Here is a 9,619-nt window from a genome sequence, read left to right as displayed (position 1 = left end):
CAAAACAACATTTCACATAGCATGGACATAACATAGACATAACACATGGATCATTGCATCATGGATCTATTACAGTGATGATTAATGAAAACATGAACAGGTAGTCTCAAGATGAGAGGACAGCATAGTTTTAAACAAATGAAAAGATGTTATTGAACGTATATGGACAGGTAGATTGTTCCAGTCACAAGGAGCTTTGAACATGAATGATTTTTTGCCAACTGATGTGGGTATGTTAAAGTAAATCTGTGAACAATGTCTAAGTTGATGTGTAGAAGTGTATGGTATCATAAGCTGTTTTAAATACTGTGGATAATTGAAATGAATGCATTTAAAGATGAACTGCTTCTTGATAAGTTTGCATGTTTTTCAGTAAGAGACCAGTGAGGATTGAACGGTCAAATGTGTTCTCGAAGGGAGAAGAACCGGAACTAGTTTCCCACTTCAGGTATCTTGGGAGTCATTTTGGACTCAAACCTGACCTTCAAGTAATATATACAATCAACTTGAAAAACGTCCTCAAATTCGACCCTATTTAACTACAGAAGCTGCAAAGACATACCTTCATTGTATGATCTTTTTTTTTTTTCACAGTTTTGTTTATTCAAGATTTCAGGGTATACAGTAAATCAAATAATATGACAGTATATGTGACACACCCATATGGAACATACCAAAGAGATAACATGTACATATAAATCATTGTATGATCTTAACACACATGGAATACTGCTTCACAAACTGGTCATTTGCTGGTAAACAGTCATCAAACCCATAGAACAACTTTTCAAGAGAGCGGTATTTGATTAAAAACAAAAAAACTCATACCATCATTGCACCATTTTGGAAAAATATAATAGAAATTTAAAAAGTGCCAAATTTGTCTAAATGATTTGTCTCCTCCTCCTCCTCAAGGAGTTTATACACAGGAAGAGAGACAGCGGTTATGGTACCAGATCTGTATCCAGGGGTGACTGTGAGGTATATGGCAGAAAGTCTACCTTCAGTCAAAATGTTCTTTCCATCAAAGGTTGACAGTACTGGAATGAGCTCCCTGAAACACTGAGGGAGCTCCTCACTTTCACAGCTTTTAAGGCAATTGAAACAGTGGCTAAAAAACATCACGTATGACTGTCAGTTCACAATAGAGTTGGCCTACCCAGCAATAGTTTTAATCTTTTCTTATGTTCTCTTTTTACTGTGTTTGAAATGCATTATGTTTTTGTATGCTGTCCTGTTCTTGTTATGTCAGTTTTATTCAGTGTTCAATGTTCGCGGGACTAGGATGGAAGGAAATTGGCATCTCTGCTAAATTTGGTGTATTTACACTACATTTTTTATGTAATGTTCATTAATATACTCTGTCCCGTCCAAATAAACTAAAGTAAGGTAAAGTAAAAGAAGCGCAAAAATAAGGATAGAGCACAAATATCCAAGTAAAGTAACATAGTTCTGCTCAAAATGTCACTTGCATACACAGACAAGCAGAATTAGACAAATGTTTTTGTACTTATGCTTTGAAACTTCTGCTAAAGACATACTGTATGCCTTCTGCTCTTTAACTGTACAGCTAGGTGTAGAATGGCATGCCAAATGGTTTCAGAGTTGTGCCATTTACTGACGGACCAACACCATTTACAAACATTTTCTGTATGGCAGAGGCAACTAGCCTTGCGTAGTGATACTAATATCACTTGCAAAGGCAGATGAAAGCTGACTACACAAGGCTATAAGAGGAAACAGCATGTCCTCAGGCTGGCAGATACAAAAATCAGACCCGTCTGAAGTGAGTGGTACTGTACTGTACTGTACTGTACTGTACTGTACTGTACTGTACTGTACTGTACTGTACTGTACTGTACTGTACTGTACAAGCCCTCCTCCCTGGCCTGTGTCTGTGTGTTAGGCTGTGTAACAGTAACACTTTGAGTGGTTGCACCACTCAAAAACACAAACTAAAACCCTCCAGCTACACACGTCTCTCCTCTGTGGCCCTTTGGTACAGCCAAAGGTTATTCCCAGACAGGTTGATGGACATCAGCTAGTTTTATAGGTACTTTCCTTAGTCCTATCATAATTCATATTCTATTCAATAATGCAGCATTGAATCTTAAGAAACTGAACACATTGGCCAAGTATGTTTGTAAATACCGTACTTAAAAAAAACCATTTAATGAAATCAAATGCAATACATACATACAAGTAACACACAAGTCAAACATAAGAAAACAAAGCAGAAACAGAAAAACAAAAATAAAAACGAGAGGTCATGGGATGTACAGTAACAAGTAACAACAATACATACATTTTTTGTGTGTGTGATTTGGGAATCCCTAGTGTACATTTTGACAGGTCCGTTTGTACACTCTTACAAGGCAGCAGTGGATCAGAGGTAGAGTGACCGGATGGGAACTGCAAGGTTCCCAGTTCGAACCCGAGCTCCTCCAGAGTTAGTGCTGAGGTGTCCTTAAGCAAGACTCTGAACCCCTAATTGCTCCCGATGTGTAGGTTGTTGCCTTGCATGGTTTCTTCCGGCATCGGCGTGTGAATGGGTGAATGTAATGCACAATCTCTGTAAAGCGCCTTGGATAAAGGCGCTATATAAATGCACCATTTCAGAGGTGGACTGGCCACAGGACGTACCAGGCATATGCCTAGTGGGCCGACCCTCTGGTGGGCCGGGTCTGGGCCAAATGTTAAATTAGTTGTCTGCTGGTTGTGTATCATTTATGTTGTACTGTAAATGTGGTGGTGTTAAGGGCTTGTATTTCAAGTATTTGTATGGGCCTCAACCCGAAAAGTCAGTTAGTCAGTCCAGCCCCGCCACCATTTACAAGTTATAAATGGATACATGAACACTGGGGTTTTTAATGTGCATAAATGGAAGAGACAGCTGTCGCTTCAGGGGGAGAGAGATTGGTGGGGAGACAGACTATAGTACCCAGCTAAGAGCTTATTGTCTCCACCAGGCCGAAGGCATGGGGAGAGAGTATGTTTTGCACTCCGTCCGTCCGTCCGTCCGTCCGTGTGTGTGTCCGTCCTTCCGTCTGTGAACAGCTAATCTTCGGCACCGTTAACCCGGTCGATGCCAAATTTTGCGCACACACTCCCTGGATGCCAACGATGAACCTCTGCCCCAAAATTTCCAGAACGGCCTGTTATAGCGCCACCAGGAGGCCGCTTTGTGCAAAACAAGTTTTTGGACAGTACACCTAAAGATTTTGTCCAAACTTCACGCAAATTGGTACACAGTCTCTCTAGAGCCATTCAACGAAACGGGTCTTTCAGATTAGCTTGGCTTCCAAAGTTCGCAGGAGTGCTCAGTTTCAAACAAAATGCTGCAAATCATGAACACATCGTGTGATTTCCGTAAAATTGTGCACGCACATTCCCACTAGGCAGAGGAAGAAATGCCACATGAACATTTTCAACTCAGCCTCATGGTGGCGCTATAACTGGCCAAAAAGTGTTTTACCTCTAACTGCACGGATCTGTGGATAACTTTGTATGCCAACTCCCTAGAGGCCAAGAAAAAACCTTTGCCTGGAATTTTTCACATCTGCTCTTTATAGCGCCACCAGGAGGCCGACATATGTAAAACACATTTTCTAATATTACTCCTTCAAATTTCACGCAAATCGGTACACATGCTCTCCATAGTCATGTGATCAAGAAGGGTTTGTTTGATTTCTCATAATCCACCCTCATTGGCTACAATTGGCTTCTAAACTTTTCAGGAGTAGCCCGCTTTGTACGGTACCAGTTTTGTACAAATCGTCACAACTACTCAACGCAGCGTCCGATTGTGGTGAAACTGTGCATGCATATTCCCACTAGGCTTTGGAAGAAATGCCACTTGACAGTTTTCAAATCAGCCTCATGGTGGCGCTACAACAGGCCAAGCCGTGTCACTCTCTCACTCACACACACACACACACACACACACACACACACACACACACACACACACACACACACACACACACACACACACACACACACACACACATATTGCTCCTAAACATTTTGCCAAACATCACACACACACTCCTATCGTCCTGGTGGAGACCTCTAGTTTTATCTGTTTTTATTTGAGCTTGTAGATGTTTTTTTTATTTAGATCTATAATTTTAATGTTCCCAAGAAAGGGAAACACAACATAACCATAAACAAACCACTGAACAGAATACACATGCACAGAATAGACTTATGAATACCATGTAACCATCTGCTTACACAAATATAATCATGCATGTTTTCATGCAAACATAATATAATGCATTACTGTTCAAAGGTGAATGTCCCATTTTGTTCCACTGAAATCAATGACCTATTGAATTCTGTAGGCCTATATTGTGTCCCGGCTCATAGGTCATAGTTATATATATGGAGGTCGCTGATGTCATTAGTTGCTGGTATCTGTTGGCTAGTCATGGCTTCCAGTTCCCACCTGATGGTGTGTGGGAGTTCTGACTGCTCCAGACCACCCTGAATAACTGCTAGCTTGCATAACGTCTTCAAACTAGGATTTAAGTCTAACATGTAAAGAGCACTGGGGTTCCCTCTAAAGAACATGACATGATCTCCCACCATGCAACAAGACTTCATAACACACCACTCACGTGGGCGTTTCCCCTTGGGCTCTACCTTTCTCCAGGAGAAGGTCTTTGGATTGAAATTCCACATCTTGAAGGACTGTGACACAGCAAATGTTATGTACAGCTCTCCATTGTAGGCAAAAGCTGAATGAAGGGCTGTAATGCAGGCTTTTATAGACCTGTTTTCTTCTTCTGGACACTGTGCAGAAGGCATGCTCAGCCAGTCGTTGTTCTCTGTGTCAAACACTCTGATGTTGTTGTAGTAGTGCTGCCCGAGAGCCCCCCAGCCCCCGAAAACAAATATCTTTGTCCCAATTAAGGTGGCAGAGTGATATGCTGAAGCAAGTCCTGTGGTATTAATTAAAGACCAGACCATTGTGGCGGTGTCCAACCTGTAGATGTCATTCTTGCAACCCAGCTGGGTGTCTCCACCATAGATATACAGCACATTCCCTAACACACAGGCTGAGTGGCCGTACCTCCCCTCTGGAACAGTCCCAGAAGTCTTGGGCTTGAACCATCTGTGGCTGTCCACATGAAATCCATAAAGAACATTGCAGTTTAACTCATTGACGACCCCGCTGTCGATGACACGAGGCTTCTTTAGTCCCCCCCAGAGATAGATGATATCTCCTATCAGCACAGCTGTGTGTCCGATGCGGTTGGAAGGAATCTGAAGAATGTTTCCTCTTGTCACATAAGCCAACTTCATCCAACGCAAAGAGACTGTGTCGAAGATGTGCACATAAATCTGATCCCTGTCTTTTGTGTAACCAAATCCTCCAAAGACATACACCTTGTGGCCCACTGCTACAGAAGCATGGAGGAATATCTTTGGTACAGATACATCTGTACCAGATTCACCATCCAGATGCACTGTCCAGTGCATTTGGCTCATGGTTAAGTGGATTATCGTTGTGCTATTGTGTATACACTGTCTACCACTTATATGGGTACAGAAATCCACAAATGGCCAGGTGGAACTGGAGCAGGACTGATGTGGTAACGTTGTTCTGGATGAATAGAGGCTGACAATGGTTTGTGAAGGTGGGATGTTCCCTTTGGTATTGATGATCTATATCTATCTTGCAGCTGCTCCCTTGCAATTAATTCTATCTTGCTGTTCAACTGGTCACACTTACTCAAACTAAAATGAGACAGCGTTGCATTCCGGTTTTAAGCTGACCGGCTTCCACGCTTGTGTCACCACATATGATGTCACTATGAGTCACTAATGACCAAATATGGAGGTTCATGACATCAGACCTCTTAAGTGTTCTGATTAGAAATGTCGGAAACCATAGCAACCTGATATCACAAGTTGTACTTTATTGGGTAACTAAGCAACCTGGTATCAACAAAATGTGGATACTCATGACATCAGTGATCTCCATATATAGAGATCTCCATTATGGGAATGAAAGGGAATCTCCATATATGGGCATATAAGGGACAAGGACCCCTCCAATGCATGGCAGCCAAGTTTATGGGATTTTTAATATTTGTTTAGAGCACTTGACGTAAATCGTTGGCCAGCCAAGTCTATGGACTTTAATGTTTATTTAGGGCACTAAAGGACGACGTAAGACATCCTATGGCCGATATAAATATCAACACATCAACACCTCAGTAACCTCAGGCTGCGTCCCATCTGCCCTCAAGTCAGCCAGAGTAACTCCACTCCTCAAGAAACCAACCCTTGACCCCTCAGATGTCAAGAACTACAGACCGGTATCACTCCTTTCATTTCTGTCTAAAAGCATTGAACGTGTTGTCTCCAACCAGCTCTCTCTCCATCTCTCACAGAACAACCTGCTGGATCCCAACCAATCAGGATTCAAGAAGGCACACTCCACAGAGACTGCCCTGCTGGCAGTCACAGAAGCACTACATGCTGCCCAGGCTGCTTCCCACTCTGCTGTCCTGATTCTCCTAGACCTATCAGCGGCATTTGACACAGTGAACCACCAGCTGCTCCTAGACACCCTAGCGGATCTAGGCATCGGCGGGACAGCACTAAAGTGGTTCTCTTCCTATCTCACCGACCGGACCTACCAGGTTTCCTGGAAAGGTCTGCTATCATCCCCCCGAACCCTCCAAACTGGGGTCCCACAGGGATCTGTACTTGGTCCCCTCCTTTTCTCACTATACACCAAATCCCTTGGCACTATCATCTCTGCTCACAATATATCCTATCACTGCTATGCCGATGACACACAACTGTTTCTATCCTTCCCCCCCTCTGCCACTCAGGTGGAAGAGCGCATCACTGCATGCCTGGCTGACATCTCACAGTGGATGTCCTCCAACCACCTCAAGCTGAACCCAGACAAGACTGAGCTTCTCTTCTTCCCAGCTAAGTCCTGCCCTATGCGGGAGCTAACTATTTCCGTAGACAACGCCCTGGTAACGTCTGTCCCAACAGCCAGGAACCTTGGTGTTGTCCTGGACAGTCAGCTCTCGTTTAAAACTCACATCACAGCTGTCACTCGATCCTGTAGGTTCACACTCTATAACATACGACGAATTAGACCGTTCCTCACCCAGGAATCAGCCCAGCTCCTAATCCAGACAACAGTCTTGTCAAAACTTGACTATTGTAATTCGCTCCTTACTGGCCTACCGGCATGTGCACTTAAGCCTCTCCAAATGATCCAAAATGCCGCAGCTCGTCTGGTCTTCAACCAGCCAAAATTCTCACATGTCTCCCCCCTGCTCCGCTCCCTGCACTGGCTCCCAGTCGCTGCCCGCACAGAATACAAAACTCTGATGCTGGCATTCAAAGCAACCAAAGGTATGGCTCCCCCATATCTTGCAAGCATGATTGAACCCTACAAACCCTCCCGCGCACTCAGATCAGCCAACGCAGGAAAGCTGGAAGTACCTTCACTAAAAACGCCGGGCCAACGCTCCACACGTCCCAAACTCTTCTCCCTTCTGGCCCCAAAACTGTGGAATGCACTCCCCGTTGCAGTCAGAACTGCGGCATCACTCCCAATCTTCCGCCGTAGTCTGAAGACCCACCTTTTCAGACTCCATCATGGCCCATAGCACTTATCCTACCCCCTTAGATAGCACTTTTTAGACTTAGATAGCATTTGAAACAGACTTGTAGCATGTCATGTAGACAGCACAATAATTGCATTGTATATAGTCATAGCACATCATAGTAGCCTACATATGTATAGCATAGTATAGTATATATGTATAGTTAATATGTATAGTGTCATTATATAGATATGTTCTAGTTACGTTCTTAGCTTACGCATGTTTCTTGATAAATGCATTTTATATATGTGATGTATTCCCATACTTTTGTTCCTGCCTAATGTAAGTCGCTCTGGATTAAGAGCGTCTGCTAAATGCCTAAATTGTAAATTGTAAATTGTAAATACATCTTTCAATACATTTTGTTTTGTGCAAGAAACAAGCCAGGATGGATACTAGTAAGACGCCTGAGGGCGAGAAGCTTGCACGCATCCGCCTGGGTGACAACAGACTGCTGGGCGAGCACTGGTGGCAGCAGTGAGTTCCTACTCCTGCTCCCATCTGGTCTCTCTCGGGCAGAGACGATGCACTCCGATCAAAGTCTGATATGTGGCCGCTAGAGGCGGATCAACGCGAGACTGGTGACGTATTGTAGCTGTGCCACAGCGCAAATGTAAACACAACCTAACAACAGGACTACAACTCGAAATTATTATGGTATGGAGATATCAGATTTTTGTCCCGCTGCTTTGGGTTAATCGTTTCTGCTTGAGAGAGACCAGATGCAGGCAGGAGGAGGGTCAGATGCAGAGTTGCTGGTCAATATTGATGACATCTCCATATATGGGCTTAATATTGATGACATCAGGGATCTCCATCCCTAATGATGTCACGTGATGTCATGTGCTCAATCCCTGATGATGTCACGTGATGTCACATGTTCCATCCCTGATGATGTCACGTGATGTCACATGCTCTCTCACCTGGGGTGTGACCAACACACTGACGGGAAATGCGCGATTCCATAGTTAACGCCCCTCTGCACTGTAGTTCACTCCCACTTTATTGTGCAGCAACACGGCGGCGGCTCTCTGTTTGCAATGCTGTAAAACTATGAAACATTTCAAAGATTTATTTTCATGATATGTGATATATATATATGATACATGATATGATATGATATAGTACTTTATTGTCAGTTCACACTGAAATTTGACTTGCGACCCAGCAGAACACATATACACACATTTGACATAATACAAAGAACAAGACAATTTAGGCTATACATATACATAAAGACATGAAGACACAAGCAATATCCACCGCTTAGATTACCCCATGGCTACTACAACTCCTGATTAAGCCTCAAGGTCGACTGGTGGACAAAGGACCTCTTTAGTCTGACCGTATTGTATGCTGGTACACCATATCTCCTTCCTGAAGGTAGCAACCTATATTCTCTATACAACACATGCTTAGTATTAGAGGTGATATTCCTTGCTAACCTTAGGATGCTGTTATCATACGTGGATGTATAAAGTTTCTGAAGTGGTTGTCCAACAATCTTTGAACAAATGTTCAGTTGTTGCAGCAGTTGTGACTTTAGGGCTGCAGACAAACATCCATACCAGGTGGTACTACAGTACTGAAGAACAACATCAATTTCATCAAAGGATAAAAACTGGACAAAAAGATCAGCAGATGTTAATAGAACCACTGACCACTCAACTGCTTGACTTATTGCCGTGTGTAAAGGCCTATTCATTCATACTCCACTTTTAGGTGATGAGGACCACTAAAACGGTGGTCACCTCATCTGGAGTATGAATAGGCCTTAAAGGGATATTTCACTTTCAAAAAACCTTTTGGTCATTTCATCGTCTACTCAGTCTTATGTGAACACCCAGACAGTTCTTAAGTTACTTGATTCAGTATTTAGATATTTGATATTCATTTTAGCTGCCCCGCCCCCTTCCTATACAAACCCATTATAACTAACTGGTTAAAATGGAGTTAGAAGTTACAATGGGTTT

This window comes from Electrona antarctica (genome assembly GCF_951216825.1).
Source record: "Electrona antarctica genome assembly, chromosome: 18".
NCBI classification, from domain to species: Eukaryota; Metazoa; Chordata; class Actinopteri; order Myctophiformes; family Myctophidae; genus Electrona; species Electrona antarctica.
Note: the sequence above shows the minus strand (reverse complement) of the source record.